Source organism: Eumetopias jubatus, unplaced genomic scaffold (genome assembly GCF_037043125.1).
Source record: "Eumetopias jubatus isolate StellerSeaLion01/CBP00866 unplaced genomic scaffold, mEumJub1_p1.0 scaffold_11, whole genome shotgun sequence".
NCBI classification, from domain to species: Eukaryota; Metazoa; Chordata; class Mammalia; order Carnivora; family Otariidae; genus Eumetopias; species Eumetopias jubatus.
Window position 1 is genome coordinate 5,225,433 of NW_028274817.1, and position 17,377 is coordinate 5,242,809.

Below are 17,377 nucleotides of genomic sequence, written 5' to 3' on the forward strand. Positions count from 1 at the left end.
TCCATATTCAAAATGTGCTCAGAATCTGGCCACTTCTCACTGTATCCTCTGCCACCAACCTGATCTAAGGCACCATCCACTTCTACCTAAATTATTAAAGATAGCCTCTTGCTAGATTTCCCTGCTTCCTCCTTTGCTCCCTACAGCATATTCTAATCATAGAAGCCAAGGTGATTTCTTTAGACTGAAGTCAGATCATGTCAGTTTTCTGCCTTGAACTCTCTACTGACTTCCTGTATAGTGGCCTACGAGATCTTTCATGATATTGGACCCTAGTTACCCTTCTGACCTTAAATCCTACTATACTTTCTTATATGCACACTCCTCCGGCTATACAGACTTCTTGCTATTCCTCAGACTGGCAGGCTCTTATATCAAGACCTTTGCCCTAGTCCTTGCCTCTGCCTGGAGTGCTTTTGTCCCATGTGACAGCATCGTTTAGTGCATTATCTCCTTTAAATCTTCACTCACATACCACTTTCACAGTAAGACCTTTCCTGATCTCCCTGTTTCAACTTCCAAACCTCCTTCCACTTCCCCAGCACTCTCTATAGCCCTACCCTGCTTTTTTCCTAGTAGCTATCACCCTCTGATGAACTATATAATTTTTTTGTCCATTTCTAGCCACAAAAACATCACATGTCACTTTGCTTAGAGATTTCTATGTATTCATGCTTGATTTGAAGAAACATTAGTGGACTCCCTCACCTTTTCTTCAACAGTCATCACATACCTTCTTTTCTGTGCCAGACATTATGCTGAACAGTAGGGGCACAGAGATGAGAACATCGTGATCTTTGTCCTTGACCTTGAGGAAATCATGGTATAATCAGGGAGAAAGATATGAGTCCCAGTTTTCCCAGAGGGAGTGACACATGGCTGCCTGAGTGACAAACACCACTGCTCTGGAAGGGCTGTTCATAACAAGCCAGGAAATAATAACTCACCAAGTCAAACCTGAATGTGCCCTTCCCCAAGGCTTCTCTGACTGCAGTTTTTCCGTATCTATAAAAATAACAAATGCTCATTTCCACAACGTCTCTGATTTATATGCCTGTGGAGTCATGACTACGGCTATGATTATTTATGCAAATGAAATTAATTTCAAACTTCAGAGTCTCTATTTAGTGTTTGGGGGACTAGGACTCCACACTACTATAGGGGCCCCTCATTTTCAGTAGGAGTCAAGTCTAATTTCAAATGCAGGAAGAGAACTGCTATTTAAAGGAAGCCCACTGTGAGATTTTTTTAAAGCAAAGTCTTTTTATTTCAAAGTGAATAATCTCCCCCAATTTATCTTCTTTGTATGATTTGGAAAAAAAAAAAAACGTGGTACATGAACTTTTAATACATGGGAGTTGGAGTTTGTGCATGACATAGTTCAAAGAACCCTGGGTTGAGACTTTGTCCGAGCACAGCAACTGATTGATTCTGTGACCTTGGACGAGGTTGTTTTTTTTTTTTTCTTTCAACTTTTCTTGTATCTCAATTTCCCCCTCTATGAAGCCAAGAGCTGTATTTCCTGTTCCCTGAGGATACTTGTCATTCATAGAATCTGTGATTCTGTATCAGTCTTTAGTATCCTTGCTTTTTTCCAACTACTTAATTGACCTCTTCCTACATTCTTGGTTAACAGTGAATTCTCACTGCACCCCATGAGTACTGAGCCTAATTTCTGCCCTGCGGAAGCTACACACATCTAATGTCCAGATAGAGCCAGATTTTACTTCTGTTTCTATTATTTGTTACTCATCCTATGAGGTTGTAGAGTCTGTCCATGTGAATAGGACTTTCTTATTCTTACTGTTATTTTTTAGAATATTCACTGGGAATATAAAGGAATGGTAATGCACAATTTAATATGCTAAATGCATTTATTTCTTCCCTCATAAAACCCATGGGGGGTAGATCGTATTTGGTAAAAGTGGAAGCTATGATTTACAGAGGCTATTTTTCCTACTCAACAGGCACTTAAAGAGCACTTCCTGTGCCCCAGGCACAGCTCTAAGTATTTACAAATATTAACTCACTGGATCCTCACTTAACCCCATGAGGAAACTGAGGCACTGAGGATTTAAGCAGCTTGTCCAAAGTCATGGAGTTGTCAGTTGGTCTAGTTCAGGATTCATGGTTTTACCTCATACAGTCAACAAAGTGCCTAAGTTCGCACAGCCACTCCACTGGGGAGCCTGCATTTCTAATTTCCTTTGCCCAAGTCTCTGACAATCTGCATAACTAAGTCTCTCTGTGCCTACAAACATGTCCCCAGCTGTTTTTCTGCATCACCAGATGGCATGATCTCTCTGCATTTGGCAATTCCTAATAGGAAGAGAAATACGGTTCCTTAATGATAGCCTTGTGAATTGATATTCTGTTGGTTAATATTTTGTTAGCATTCTACTAGTTCTGATGGACTTCCTGAGTAGTTTTCCTTCGTTTTCTCATCTATAAGATAGGTTGAGGGTTGAGCAGTATCAATCAGTAAAGTCTTAGTAAACTGGGTATCTTTGGGAACCCTTTGAGATTCTAGGTGATTCTGCTTCGTAGATAAATAGGTGTCCATTACTGGGAAAATTGATAGTAGATGTATGTCATGGAATACTATGCAGTCCTCATAAGAAATGAACTAGGTTTACATATGGCAACATGGATGGATGTTAAAGAACACCGTAGTAAATGGAAAATAATAATAGTGTGTGATCCAGAGACTATGTCATTTATGTAGATAAAACACACAAATGTAAAATTTCAGATAAAAATATTGAAGTGGATGCCTATGGAGGATGAGGGTAGGGAGAGGGAGTGAAAGGCAAAACTAAAAAGGAAATTGCACAAAGCAGATGCCTTTGCATGAACTTTTGACAGTGAGCTGGGCAGCAGGTGTGATAAGAAGAACACTGGCTCCAAATCCCAGTCTTGCATTCATTAGTTTTATGCCACTGGGCAGGATTTTTAGTTCCACCAAGCCTTAGTTTCTCTATAGTGTGAAAGGCTTCTGGTAAGGATTAAATAAAGAGATAAATAGATACAGGTATAGATATGCTGAGAGAAGGCACTTGTCTAGTCCCAGTCCCTTATCTGGCAATAGAATTCTCAGCCTCTTTTTAATGTTTTATTTGCTATAACCCAGAGCTATAACTAGCTCTGAAGGGACCCACAGCCATGATGTCCTTTGTTACTGACACCACCAACTGACCTTCCAACGCATATGACTTCTGCCAGGTTGTTGGCCTTGAGCATTCCGAACAATTTTGTTTATGTACACACCATCCCTTTTAAACTTTAATTTCACTGTGAAATGAATTTTTCCAGGGATATTTTTTGAATGAGCATTTATAGAGCAATTTGCACTTTACAAAGCACTTTCACGTCTATTGTTTCATTGAATCCATGCATTAATTTCTAAAGAAGGTGTTAGTATCCCCATTTTAGTGACAAGACTGACACTCATAGACACTAAATAACGTAACTCTCAACATACAACTTGTAACTGACAACGCCAGAATGTGATTCGAGATCCTCCTACTTTAAGTACCAGGATTTTCCCATAACAACGTGCCCATGTCTTTTAAATAACCTTCAAGATTTGTTAATCCAGAAGCTAGTCCCTTTTATTTCACAAGCCACCATTAGGTTATCCTAGAAAGCTAAGCTAATATTATGAATTCTGCTCGTGACTCAGAAGGCATGATTGTGAAATGCAGTCACTTCTGCCCCGTCTTGTATAGACCACAACCCCTGTGGCTTCTCTGGAGCCTGGTTTTTGACCTGCAGGTGAGGAAGATGGACTAAGTGATCCTGAGGAACTTTCTGGCTCTAATGCTCTTTGGTTAGTCATATCCAGGAAAGTTGCAAAAGGGAACTAAATTCAAGAGTTGTGAGCTGAGGCTATTATTTTGCTGTTTTCCAAGGCAGTGATTATATGAAAGTGGCACTTACTTTGGAATAATTTATATTGGAAGCACACTTACAGTTAGTACAGTCCTGTTAAAAGCTGTTAATGGAATTATTATTCTGATAATAAGCCGTTATTAGATTCTTAGTGTTAATGATATTCACTGCAACACAATCTGGTACTAACATTTAAGTTCTCACTCTGACTATAAGGGGCATTTTCAATGTGATAAGAATGCAATGGTTAAGACTAACATGGCAAGAGAAGATTTCCTTTTGGTATGAGAGAAAACATGCTTGTGTGTGTCTTTCAAAACACTGAGGAAAAATAATGTTGTGCTCTGCTTTAATCAGAAATGTGAAATAAACAACCTGGACTTGCCCAGTGAACTAGAATCTGGGCTTTTTATATCAGTTACTTGGTTAAGCCAATTGAATTATAATTATTTCTACAACTTGTTTAAGTTTTGTTGTCTTCTCTACTCTTTACCATTTTATCATTTGCAGCCTAAATACTAAGCTTGAAGTGTGACATTCTTTTACTAAAACACTAGTTTCCTGTTTTTATTAAAGCCTCGTGTATTTTCTGCACATCATGTATGTTCCATCACTGTTGGACATGGCTGCTCTGGCAGTTCTTGGCAAGCCCACTCAGTCACAAGTGACCTTCACTGAGGTGCTTTTACTGTAATGTTATCATTCACTAATATCATTATATTTAGGGTGAGTTTAGTGAGAGTCGGGGAAGGTAAAGAGAGTTTGTGGTGTTTGATAAACTGTACCATTATTCTGTCATCTGTTTGATTAGGTTAGGAACATTCCATTTCTTTCAACACCTCAACAATTATTTATTAAGATTTATAATTGTGCTTTCAAAAATTATGTAGTAATAATACCAATTAAACTTTGGAACATTTCATACTTTATAAAGAGATTTCATATACCATATCTCATTGAAACTTCTTATGAGCCCTACAGTTTGGGAGTAGGATATCTTACTTGCACCATTTTAAAGATGTAGACACTAAGGCTCAGAACCAAGACCACACTGCTGGAAAATGACAGAATCCCAGTTAACTTACCACAAGACACATCTTTCCACTATACTATGTTGCCCCTCCAAGTGCAGAGGGCAACTGTGAGTTTGGGGAATGTCCATTCATTAATCTTTCTTATCATTATTAAAATCAACTGACTCAAGAGTTTTCCAAATAGGTTCACTTTACATTTAGTTCTCTCTTTAAAGTGTTCACAAGGTTATTTTACTTTTTAATGTTGCATGGCATTTTAGCTTCATAAAAATGGCTTCAATCTCATTTAAAGACTCCTGAGCCAGTTCATAGACTAATTACCAGTTGTGCATGTTCTCTCTGAGCTGAGGGTCTTCCTAGTATGCTGAATGTTCATCTCTACTAGGTTGAATGAATTCTAAATGACGTGATTAATTTTAAAAATCAATTAGTATGGAGAGCAAATATTTTAGTCACAACAACCTCTAGTTTAGAACAGTCCCCCTTGTCCAGAGGTGGTTTCGTGGCGATCAGGGTGAACAAGGAGGAACCCAAACCAGGGAAACAACCCCTGGGGCATGCTAACTTTTCTCTGTCTACAACTAGGAAGGAATTTTCTCTGAGCTAAGAACGTTCTCTCCCCTGCCCGCTGAGTAATGACTGCCCTTGACTTGTTCCCTCAGTTTGCCAGTGATCTGGTTCTGAGATGAAATGTGTATTACATGGAGTACCTTCCTGTCTTGTTCTTCCATTCTAAGTTAGAGAATCAGAAAGTAATAGCTCTTCAATGGATATATGCTTATCTCTACACCAAAGATTGTCCAAATCTCTAAATTTAAGCTCTGTCAGCCTCAGGATATTTTAGAAATGAACAAAATGTCAAAGTCAATTACATGGAGGTAATTAACTTGGGCTTATTTTCTTCTGACCTTAACTCATGTTTTTCCAAGCTAACTGATAGCTGTAGTTAAATTAACTAGATTGCTCTAGTGGAACTAGTGAGTCTTATATTAGCAGACCTGGTTGATGGAGGGGGAGGGGGCATAACACATCCTTATTCTCCATTGCTAGGGAGACTGCAAGTCCTGGTTTTTTGTGTTGTTTTGATGATTGAGTCCATTTATTAATCATATCCCCTTTCCAGGGCACCTGGGTGGCTCAGTTGGTGAAGCGTCTGCCTTTAGCTCGGGGCATGATCCTAGGGTCCTGGGATCAAGCCCTGTGTCGGGCTCCCTCCTCAGTGGGGAGCCTGCTTCTCCCTCTGCCTCTGCCTGCCTCTCCCCCTGCTTGTGCTCGCTTTCTCTCTCATTCTCTCTCTCTCTGTCAAATAAATAAAATAAAATCTTTTTAAAAATAATATCCCCTTTTTATCCTTAAAATTATCTCAGTTTGGGTGATAAATTATATGGCTACCCTATTTATTACTTCTTTTTGCTTACCTATAATTGAAATAGACATGGGTACACTGACCTCCCAAATAGGCTATAATTATTTTTATATACCCTGTTTTCTGAGATCCTCATGCAAACATGCTGACTAGAAAGAGATGTATATATGCAGTCAGCTTTATCGTAAATGATAATTGATTTAATGGAATATTACTCAGCCATAAAAAAGAATGAAATCTTGCCATTTGCAACATGGACGTTAGAGTATTATGCTAAGTGGAATAAGACAGAGAAAGACAAATACCATAGATTTCGCTCATATGTGGAACTTAAGAAACAAAACAAATGAACATGAGGGGGAAGGAGGGGTAAACCAAGACTGTAGAGAGCAGGCTGGTGGTTGCTGGAGGGGAGGCAGGCAGGGAGATAGGTTGAGCGGGTGATGCGTCCTGGGGAGGGCACTTATGATGAGCACTGGGTGTTGAGTGTAGGTGATGAATCACTGGGTTCGGTACCTGGAGCTAGTATTGCATGTTATGTTGGCTGGCTGGAATTTGAATAAAAACTTGGGAAAAAAGAGAAAAAAATGATTATTATATTAGTTTGCTAGGACTTCTGTGACAAAGTACCACAGTCTGAGTGCCTCAAACACAATTTACTGTGTCGCAGTGCTGGAGGTTACAAGTCTGAAATCAAGGTGTGTCGACAGGGTCGATTCCTTCTGAGGACTGTGAGGGAAGGATCTGTTCCAGGCCTCGCTCCTTGGCTTCTGGATGGCTGTATTATATCTGTGTCTTTACATGGTGTTCTCTCTCTCCCTGTTTTCAAATTTACCCTTTTTATAAGGACATCAGTCATCTCGGTGACCTTATTTTCACTTAGTTACCTTTGTGAAGACCAAGTAAAGTCTTAACATCTCCTAATGAGGTCATGTTCTGAGGTATTGGGGATTAGGACTTCAAGATATGAATTAGGGGCACAATTCAAACCATAATGATCAATAATTGATAAAACACATACCACATACCAGAAAAGTGTTTAACAAGGATCATTCCATTTAAATCAAGGAACACAGTTATAACTAGGTGCTATCTCATCCCCATTTTACAGATGAGTGAACTATGGCCCAGGGAGAGGACTCAGCCAAAAACATACAGCTACTGAGTCGGGGCACCTGGATGTGTTCTCAGAGCCTGGACCTTTAGTCACTGTTCTGCTGGCCCTTTTATACACAGAGGTCGAGGAGGCTGCTGTGCAATGGGGTAATTCTGGGGCTTGGGTAAAGAATTGAGATCCCCACGCCTTTCCCTTATCTGGGATTTTATTTTATGAGTGACAAAGTCTTCAATCCCCCAAACTGAGAAAAGTCCAAGGAGAAGTCACAGATTGATTTAAATGTACGCTAATGTTTAAGGGGAGAATAGGAGGAAGTTTGGCTCCTTGAAGTTTGGGGGATGCGGTAGTAAGGAGAGAAGACTCTTTTGCATAAGGAAATGACATGAAAGAGGGGCTGCACATACCTATACAAGCTGCTCACTTGGAAAGTATTTCTAGAGCTTATTCCTTACTGTTGCTGCCTCACATTTCCCTGCTGTGGCTACTTCACTATAGAGTGAGTAGAAGATTTAAGGACCCGAGCCTTGCTTTTTTGGCACATGGGCTGAGAGTGGGGGTGAAGGGTCAGCCTGGTACGTCTCTTCAATGGTATGGCCTTACAGTAATATCCATACAACGTAGTCACTTGTGGGGCTGTCTGACAGTGATTGAATCTGTCCCCTTAATTCCTGTGTGGAATATGCTGGGGTAGAATTACATGTACATTGAAAACCATTTCCCCTTGTGATTTAGGGTAGTTTTGTTACTGTTGTCCAGGGACTATAAGGCTGCTCTATTTTCGTATTTATTTTCTTCATAATGTCCTCTTATTCCTCAGGAAATAAGTCTCGTCTCTAGCACTGAGAGACACTGTTCAATAGAATGGTGAAGATTCTTTATTTCTGTTGGCAGACTTTTTAGCAATACAGGCAAGAAAGCACTACTTAAAATATGGCAGTTGCTAAGGTTTCGTACTGACTGTAGCACCTGAGGAAGATCAGAAGATTCTAGCTGGGACACAGATGACTTGACATCTGTTCCCGTGTTTCCACAATGTGCTGTCGTAGGCAGTGCTGGCTTTCTTCTCCTTTTACATTTGCCACTTAGGTTTCATAAATTGGATGAATGTATATAAATTAGGCAAGTGAACACCACTATGGTGACCTTTTCAACACTTCACCTTTTGATTAGTCAGCTTTCTCTTCTCCTTCATGGAGAGGCAGAGCATGCTGACATCGTTCAGTGAAGTCTGAGAAAACGTGTTTACACAGTCTTTCATAAAACCAGGTGCCAATCTTGGGGGAAAAACATGGAAAAGCAATTAAATGTTTTCTTGAAACAGACCAGGCAGGTGCTAACCAAGCGATGAAGCTCACAGTCCTCCAAGCATACAGCTTCTCTCTGAAGGATCTTGAGAGGAAAGTGCCTTTAACAACTGTTTGTAAACAGTAAGACGAAACACTAACATTTGAATAAATCTTTACGGTTTTCACATTTATTGTTCATTTAATGCCCTTAACAGCTTTGTGAGGTAGGCAGAGCAGATATTGTCATTACTCAGGTGTCTTATGGATGAGGCATATTGGAACCTCAGCACCATTGGGTGGCAAGGAAGTAGAGGAAGGTATTATGAGTTGGGATATAGTCTGGGTAGAGTATTACTAATTCAGTTGCAGAGTTGTCCAAAGGGCATAGCTACTTTGGGATTTTGCCAGTGTCTGAGCCTAACACTGAAACATTTTATGGGAGGTAGGGGTTTTAGGTGTTAGGAGGAATTCAGTAGGAGTCAATATGGGCCTGACTTATTGGCAAAGGGACTTAGAGAAGTACAGGGAAAGGAGCTCATGGAATGTGGGGATGGTCCGAGTCTATCAGAGTAGACAGATTCATAGGACCAGAATCACAATGAATTGCTTGGCAGAGAAAATGAGACAGAAGCCTACTCATAAACATTGAGGCATATAGGTACTTAAGGTTCATCCCTGGCCCACTGAGCCCTGAATTAATGGGGGGGGGCCCACTCTCCAGGTTCCACAAGTGGACAGGGCTGAGCTATCAACACACATGGGCTTGGCTTAGATTAGACTAGGAACTGAGGTAGGCTTGAAGCTACAGATAAGGTTCAACTGTGACTCCACTTGAAAGAGCTTGTGGAAAGCAAATGCAAGGAAAATGGGGCAGGAAGTAATAACCACCGTTCTTCCCATTGTATAGAAACAAAGGCATACCAGAGTTACAGTCACAAATAAAAAGGGTAGGATCAGTCAAGAGCAAGTTTTTGGTGACTCCCAAACCAGTGCTCTTTCTCCTATATGTTATGAAAAAGCCCAGGGAAAAACAGAAAGATCTTACTGGTATTTTACACATTAAGGAACAGGAAGAGTCCCAGCATTAGAGTTGCTGGCTCATTGGTGAAGTAGAAGATTAGAAGTGAAAGAAAACAAAAACAGGCTGTGCCACAGAAAGAGAAGACAATCCAGTGGGATGCTAGGGAGAACTGAGAAGCTTTGTGTACGTTTACAAATTTTCGTACCAGTTGGTCGTTTCCATAAAATGACTCGATATAAGTATTTGTCCCAGATTTTAGGTATTTGTTCCAGATTTTCCAGGAATTTCCCTTAGCTTAGCACATTGCTACTCTGTAGGAAGTGGGATAATTCATGCTGCCACCAGCAGCTCATTTAGTTGATAATCCCTAAGGATCTTTCCTACTCAGCAGTCTGAGTCCAAAAAGGAAAGCAATGTGAAAATGGTACCAAGATGTTGAAATTCTGTGAGTTCTGTCAGTCCTTTATAGCAGTTGACAGGAAGACAGGTTGCAAGTATAGAGTTTTTTCCCCCGACTTTTAAGCTACACAAGCTCATTTCAGAGAATAAAGAATTATATAAAATAAACTAAAAATCAACAATAATCCTATTGCCCGGAAATAACCACATAGGGCATCTTTGAGTATTTCTTTAGAGAGGGAGGGCGGGAGGGAGGAGAGAAATTGAGATTGAGATTGAAGGGGTTGGGGAAAGACATTTACATTTATGGGATTGTATTCCATGAATTGCTTGGTATCATGCTTTAGCCACTTAGTATTAAATTTTGAACATTTTTATGCCATTAAATATTACTAGAAAAGTGATTTTTAGTGGCTGAATTATATTTCACTGGTATGCATCATGATTTATTTCATTAACCCTCTATTGTTACAGTGTGATGCACATCTTTTAACATAGATCTTTACAAATGCTGGCCTATTGTCTTATGACAAATTGGTTGCATACAAACATTTTAAAGACTTTTGATATCTGCTGCCAAGTTACTCTATAGGAAGTGGTATAATTCATGCTGCCACCAGCAGCTCATGAGAGGACCCATCTTAATGTATTGCCTGCATGAAGGTTATCCTTACTTTTCACAACTTTGAAAGTTTGATAGGTGAAAATATTTCATTATTTTAATTTAATTATTTTCCTGGACTATTGGTGAGATAGAATATTTTGTACCATGCTTATTGCATCATTGTACCTTTTTGGTGAGTTGTCTATTTGATCACTCTTCCTGTTTTTTCGTGGAGAGGGTTATCACTTTTCTCTTGTTGATTTGTAAAAGTTTGTTATAGATTAACGATATTAGCTTTTGGAGGTCATGTTTTACCAGTATATATCCATTTTATCATTTGCGTGCTCTTTTTAATGCTCTCTTTTTGTCATGCATGAATTTTACATTTTCATACAGTCAAAACTAGTTAATCTTTAAGATTTCTACTTTGGGGGTGCCTGGGTGGCTCAGTTGGTTAAGCATCTGACTCTTGATTTGGCTCAGTTTATGGTCTCCAGTTCCTGGGATCAAGCCCCATGTCAGGCTCCATGCTCAGCAGGGAGTATGCTCGAGATTTTCTCTCTCCCTGTCCCTCTGCCCAACGCCCCCACCCTCATGTTCTCTCTCTGTCTCTCAAATAAATAAACGAATCTTTTATTTTTATTTATTTTTAGTAATATGTGCTCATTTTAATAAATAATGCCAGAGAAGATCTAAATTTCCCTTGTAAGATTATTAAGCTTAATTATCTGAACAATAATTTTCATGCGGTTCCTATATTAGCCCTCAAATTACATGTATTTCTTTTCTTTTTTATTATTATGTTCAGTTAGCCAACATATAGTACATCATTAGTTTTTGATGTAGTGTTCAATGATTCATTAGTTGCGTTTAACACCCAGTGCTCATCACAACACATGCCCTTCTTAATACCCTTTAAAAAAGAAAGATTTCTACTTTGGTGTTCTGTTTAGAAATGTCTCTTGCTCCAAGATTTTATAAAAATGTAGTAATTGTCTCCTTTTTAGGAGTATGTGGGGGAGGGAGAGAATAGATTCTCATGTTTGCTTTGTGACTGTGGGAATCTTTATGTGAAGGCATTTTTTATTGTGCTTAATCGAGTAATTGTTTCTTTTATTGTCCTTGTTTTATAGACACAGTTGCAAGATAGAAAATTTTAAAAGTATGTTCATAAAAATGTGTAAGCCTATTTGACTCTAGTTCAGTATAATCCCTCAAGCAGTTTGTTTTTGACACTGCTATTTTATCTTTTCTTTCAATATGTTTAAATATAGAACTTATGCCAAATTTCTTTAAATCCATTTTTTCTAAGATTTTAAATACAGATCACTTGTTTTTTTCTCTTGCATTGCATATCCCAATTTTGAAGTGGCTCCTGAGTCTCTCCAATTGGATATTCTGTAGGCATCTTAAACTCTAAATGTTCAAAACTAGATTATCCTCCAAAAAATGAAGCATTTCGCTTCTGCTTTCTATATTTGTTGAATTGGCTAATGGCTTCTTTATCGACATGGTAGTACGAAGATAACAATCCTAGCATCATCTCAAAGCCTCCCTCTTTCTCTGCCTTCATATTAAATTAGTTACTGAGTCCTGTTGAGTTTCTCTCCTTAAGAGGTTTCAAACATCCTCTCTCCTATCCATTCCCACTTCTGACATAATATTGGACTTTTTCTCTTCCCCTGGATGATGGTCATAGCTGCCTAACTGGCTTGCCATGCCTGCAATCCCTTGCCTTTCTAATCAGTCTTCCAGAGTCATTTCTCTAAAACTGAGTTCTGATCATTGCCAAAAGACATAACTGGATAGGTCTTGTCCGTAGTGGTAGTGGGACTTAATGGACTACTGGAATGGGGTTGTGGACAATCACTTCTCTGAGTAGATTCTCCTAAAGTGGTACTTTGTTGACTAGCTAATAGGCCTATAATGAAAATATTTTAGAGTTGACAGTATAAAAGCAAGGTGATAAGACGCATGGGGGAGATAGAAATGGCCATGTGCTATCTCCCTCAACCACCAATCACACATCCCGCCTCATGTACTATTCAAATCCCCTCACGATTATAGAAAGGTAAATTTTTTAAAACTACATTTTATTTATCAGATTGCCAAAGATAAAATAATAATAATAAAAATATAACATGTTGGTGAATATATGGTATGCCCTTACACTATAGAAGCCATTGTAATTGGTATACCCTTCCTTGGTGACTGCAATTTGCTTATGCCTATCAAAATAAAAAATTCATCCATCCTTTGACCTGGCAACTCCACTTCTAGGGATTTATCTTATAGATATATTTGCATATACATGCAGAGAACTTTGTTAGGATTTTTATTGTAAGAAATAGGCAATTTTATTGTTTGCCAATAGAAGGCTGGGTAAATAAATGAATTGTGCCTATTTATGTATTGGAATAGTTATTTAGTTGATAAAAATAATATACACATGCATAAATGAGGAACAATATAGAAGACATGATAAATGAAGCAAAAGACATTAGAGAAAATATATACATACATATATACTTATGTTACACAAAAAGAATGCAGATTATATATTATAGAAAATATGTATATATATTTGGTTACTATAAATACTATATATCATAAGTAATATGATATACTAACTTATTTAACTTATTTTCCCCTACTTTACCCTCTCACTCTTCTCACGTAGCCATGAGCTGAGGCACTTTATATTTCTTACTTGAAGGAAAGGAGAATGTAAGAGAAAAAAAAAAAAACACAATCATTTTCCTAGCCATTGAGTTTCAAAAGCCTAGGTTCTCTGGAAGAGACCAAAAGGACAAACACAGTTGCACAGACCACTCAGTAGCACTGTATAAATTCAGATGATGTAAGAATGGGGCTTCTAATCAACTCAAGACTGCATACCATTTCCTGGACTAGGGGCATGGGAGAGGGGAGTGGGAGGGGAAACCTGGTAGAAAAAGATCTTATGGATTCTTGGGATCAGTTATGGTTAATAGGAGTTGAAAAGTGACCAGGGTTGTGTAAATAATTTCTTAAGAGTTTATGGAACAAGCCAGAGCCTAGAATAGAACAAGTTTGGTGTGTTTATGGTAGAAGTTAAAAACTTAAACTCCTACAGGTAACAGGCCAGGAATATAATAAGTGCATGACATGGGCTTTTTGGGAACAATCAGGCTGGGAACTCATGCTGTGATTACCAGCTCCAGCCAATTAGTATCATGTGAGAATATAGGCCCAATGTTGCCAGACCTTCTGATTATTTTTTTTAATTTATTTAATTGACAGAGAGAGAGAGACAGCGTGAGAGGGAACACAAGCAGGGGGAGTGGGAGAGGGAGAAGCAGGCTTCCCGCCGAGCAGGGAGCCTGATGCGGGGCTCGATCCCAGGACCCTGGGATCATGACCTGAGCTGAAGGCAGTTGCTTAACCAACTGAGCCACCCAGGCGCCCCAGACCTTCTGATTATTTAAGAGAAGCTAGAAATTAGAAATATCCTAATGTTTACATGTTGTCAGCTAGCTCACATTTAACAGAAAAGCAACAAACAAAAACATTGCATGGCCAGGTAAAACACATTTCCAGGCCACCACTTCATAATTCTGATGTAGACTGTAGAGCTGAGCTGGCCTCAGAGACTTCTCTCCGAGTTGTAAGCTGGTGGGAGATGTAGGTGATTTCTCTATTTCTTAGAGCAGCACAGAAGTGGCAAAAGCCCTGAGTCTCTCTGTGCTTCCTAGAGGTTAGCAGAGTTGAGGAAACTCCCAAGGTCTGATCCTAGCATCTGGAAGTGTTGGGCATGCGGAGAGGGAGGAAAAAAAGAAGAAGGAAGAAGGAGGAGAGCTATCGAGGAAGGGAGGAGAGAGTAGGGGAAGGAAAGGGAAGGGCAAGAAGGCTTTTCTTGGACTGCCAGGATGGATGGATGATAACTTAGACAAAATGCCCACATTCTCCTTTCTTCAAAGTTCGAGACCAAGTAAATTTAAGTTCCTGGAACGTGGATGCTATCTAGGAAAATGGTGTGTGTGTGTGTGTGTGTGTGTGTGTGTGTGTGTGTGTGTTTGGTACATTATTGATTTAGGTGAAGCTGATCACCTCTACCAGGTAGAATGGAGGCTCACCTAAAAATAAAGTGCATCTGTGGGAGAATTACAATTCCATGTTTTGAACATCTGTCCTTGTAGACTAGAGTTGGACTCGCTAACTATGTATATTTATAAAATAGCTGTGGCAATGATATACTAAAAACTATCAACAGTGATGTGGGGACTAGGAACCAGAAATTGATCTCTACTAAGTAGACATTTGAATAGTGCGAACTTTTTACCATATGAACCTCTTACTTAAATAATAATTTAACAAATGAACCCACCTCTCTAGCCTAATTTTTTCCTGTTTCATGGTGCCACTCTATGATTTAGCCTTACTGGATCACTCCCCACCCCCTCCCCTATCTGATTTTATTTTCTATGGTTTTGCCATACCCACCCCCAACTTTTCAAATGTCCTACCCTCTACCTGGCACTCTGATTTAGCTTTCAGAGTCCATCTCAAAATTCCTTTATTTTTGGAATTTTCCAACCTCTCTCAGCAGCTAAATCCACTATTTGCTTTCTAAAATGTATAGCATTGCTTCATATTATAAGTAACACATGTACCAAATTGTCATATGGCTACTGGAATACTTGACTGTCTCTTTCACTAGTCTGTGAATTCTCTGAGGTAGGACTCATGTCTGATTTCTCATAATGCCAAGCACATATCATTCCTCAAATGAAAGTAAGTTTCAGTTCTTTGGATTTTCTGAGCATTAAAATATTGCTACGTCTTTCATTCAATAACAGAGATGATAAACATCTTAGTTCTAAGACCTGGTGTGACAATCTAGGCCCGTGGTTCCTGAACCACTGCAAGTTATAATTGACTAGATTGCTTTTAAAAATTATGGTGCCCAGCCCGTGGCCCAGACCAACCAAATCAGAATCACTGGGAGTAGAATCAGTATTTTTTTTTTTTTACAACTCTGCAGGTGATTCCAATGGGTAGCCAAGTTTGAAAATCAGTGTTCTAAATATTTTCAAATCTGATTTGAAGGTAGAAAAAAATTCTAGAGAAAGTACCTTGTTTCCTATAACTTTTACATACTTTCTTGCTTCCTTTATTTGCTTTTAAAACTCTTTGGAGTCTTGGAGTAGCCAAGAACTCTGAGCCTAGTTGCTATCTAAAAAATGGAGACAATATTTGTTTTTCTTATTTTACAGGGTTATCCTGAGGATTAGGAGATGTTATATGGAAAAGTGCTTTGTGAACTCTACAGTGCTATAAAAATATTTGTTCTTTACTCTTAGTGGACCTATATTTTCTTTCTGTACATATTTTATTTCTTTCTGGTCTTGAACATCTATAGCAATTTTTCCTATTTTCTGGCTTCTTGAATGGTGGTAAGAGAGCTTTGCATTGATCCCTGTATTAATCAGAGTTCTGTAGACAAACAGAACCTAGGAGAAGTCCCAACCATGGAGAGCCAATGGTATGATTCCATTCCAAGTCTGAGGGCCAAGAACCAGGAGAGCCAATGGTGTAAATTTCACTCTGAATCAAAGTCTGAAGGCAGAAGAAAACTTATGTCCTAACGTGAAGGCAGTAAGGTAGAGACAGAGACTTATCTACCATTCCGGGCCTTTAGTGGATGGGGGGAGGCCCACCCACATAGGAGAGGGCAATCTGCTTTATTCAGCTACATGTTCAAATATTAATTTCATCCAGAAATACCCTCAGAGACACACCCAGAAATAATTTTTAATCAGGTGTCTGGGCACCTGATTAAAAGTTGACACATAAAATTAACCATCACAATGCAAATTATAGAATATTTAGAAACTACAAGTTGTGAGCAAAATCTATTCTAGGTAGTGGGATAATTCATATAACGTCAAAAGAACTTACAGGTTTTTTTTAAGGGCACATTTTTGCTTTTGAGAAATTGCTGTGATGTTTGATGAGACATGAGATATCATCTTTGTTAGGTTCCCCTATCAATTTGCATGGCAGATACTTCATAGAATAATTTCTGTCCAGTGCTGATCACTGAGTCATTGTCAGTTTGATTAGGTATCTTTCTTTTGACATAAATGCACTTCAGTGACATGTAAAATGGAACGAACGCTATTCTGGGCAAGAGAACCAAGCAATAAATTTCTCATGCTTTGTAACTCTGAGCTTTCTCAAGGTAGCGTACCTTCAAATTCAAACATATGGGCAATATAATTTTATATCCTCCAACAATGCTCATCTCTTTATTTAATTTAATTTTTTTTTTTTTTTTTTTTTTTTTGGCTTTCAGAAGAAGCAGAAGTAGTAGCGGACTCTGAAGTCCTCCGAGTCACATCCAAAGTAAGTATTTCCACTTACTGTTTCAAGCCAATTTTTTACAAGCTAAAACTGGTTAGGTTTAAGTTGCCATCTGAGTGCAGTGTCCTTTATGGCACCAGCATGGTCGCTCCAGAAGGTGCAGTATAACACTGATGATGCTTGGAGCAAGGCTCCCAGAGGTAAGGGAACAGGGTTAGAACACAAATTCCACCATGCTTGCTTCACAGGTTAAGTTAAGTTAAAACTCTGTGCCTTGAATTTTTCATCTATAAAAGGAGACTACCAGATGTCCA